The sequence below is a fragment of the Mus caroli genome, chromosome 9 (genome assembly GCF_900094665.2).
Source record: "Mus caroli chromosome 9, CAROLI_EIJ_v1.1, whole genome shotgun sequence".
NCBI lineage: Eukaryota > Metazoa > Chordata > Mammalia > Rodentia > Muridae > Mus > Mus caroli.
The window spans coordinates 80,072,085-80,073,984 of record NC_034578.1 but is presented as its reverse complement, the minus strand read 5'-3'; positions in this window follow the sequence as shown (position 1 = coordinate 80,073,984).

Sequence of the window (1,900 nt, the reverse complement as noted above, 5' to 3'; positions counted from 1 at the left end):
AACTTCTGGAACTGTAAGCCATCCCCAGTTAAATGTTTTAATTTGTAAGAGTTGATGTGGCCATGGTGTCTTCTTCACAATAGAAACTCTAACAAAATAGTCAATTTACATTGGGTTTTTATGAAGTAGGATTTTGTTTGCAATGCAAATCTCTACATGTCTTTCATTGGCTTTGTAGCTTACTACAAGTCAAACAAACAAACTATTTCATCTTAAACAGACCTGTTTTGTGAAGTTTGTTTATGTGGAATTTGTTATCAAAGCAAATATGGCCATGTTTTAAAAAATTACAATGGACATGAGGAAAAAATTACAATGAAGATGAGGTAGTGGTTATGATGGTAGAAATAACTACTCTTGGGGATTTCTGATGTGTCCCAAGTACTTTATTCAAGGCAGACTCCAGAAAATGTACACTGGGCTGGTCAGTGAAACTGTAACACTATTAGCTACAAAACTTGTAGCACAAGTTTTGAACATATTTCTAAAACTGTGATTACCCCAGTACAACTTTTGCCTGGGGACTAGCAGTCTCCTAAGTAATTAATGCATTGGTTCTGGTCCCTCCACTGGACTCGGAACTTTGTTCATTTTCTCTTACCCTTGAGCCTGCTCAGAAACATGCTCCAGTGGCCTCATTTACATATACCCTTCTCCCCTCTTTCTCCTCTTCCCCAGCCATTTCAGTTGTAGCTTAATTTCTGTTTCTGTTTCTAAGTATCCTTTTGATGAACTAGAAAGTTTGATGGAGTCCAGCGGCATAATTAAATCCACGGGCAGTGTCAGTTGGGTGTTCCTTAGCTTTCAGACATGTTGCTAGGATACTCTTAAGACACAATTCTCTTGATTAACTGCACAAGCTAGATTGCCCAAGTAGCATTTTTATCGTTCATAGAAATACAGGTCAGGTTGCATTTAAATTTATAGCAAGATGAGTGCTATCCAACTCCGAATGCTTTTAGCATCACAGAAATGTATTTAGGTATGCACAGGAAGAATGTGTACGGAATAATAATTTAGTGACTGAGAATTAGTCATCTATTTTAGGGAGAGCCAGTGTCCACGGATTTGAAGCTGAAAGAATTCTGAATTTAAATTACCAGTGAGAGACTCTATATCCATTGTGCGTGTGCTCTACAGAAATCCCACTGTGGTTATTATGATTGTTATTATTTACCGGTGTATTTGATTCCAAAATTTTATACAAATTGCAATCATGGTCCCTGGTTGATTTAGTAAAATAAAATCAAGATGCTTACAAAGAAAAATAGAAATCCATCTGCAGTAATTGACTCCATATGGAGAGTTGTTTTTGAGGTTCAGGACTGGCAAATAGCTTTATTTGGGTGGTGTTTTAACAATTATTTTATGGCTAATAAATATGAAGATGTCAGTAACTGTGTCTATTCCCCGTCTATGATGCACTTGTTAATTGTTTTTCTTTTTTTCATTTAGCAAGTGCTTTCATGGCTTCTATTGTCTATAACGCAAGTGTTAGAAACCATAAGAAGAATTTTAAATGTCGCTGTGACATCGATTTTCATTTTGCAACCATCAGTTCCATACTAATGCAGAAGATGGATTGCACAACTCAGGAATGGCAGATAAGACGTAATGAAAGAGTCAGTGGGAATCCACTACATAAATGAATAGTAGAGTTCTTTATGAGACAGCATTGACAGCTCTCGGTAATCAATTGGATGGAGGGGAGGGAGAGAGAAGCCTTCAGAAACACTGACGGGAGCAGCCATAAGGACTGTTAGAGGAGCAGATGTGAGAGGAAGTGCCAAGTAGTTTCATTTTAATTCACCTTTGGTTTTTGGTCCATTTTGTTATGTTTAATTCAAGATCTTTTTTTGTAGCTGGAGCTGGCCGTGGGCTCTTGACCCTCCTCCCCTGA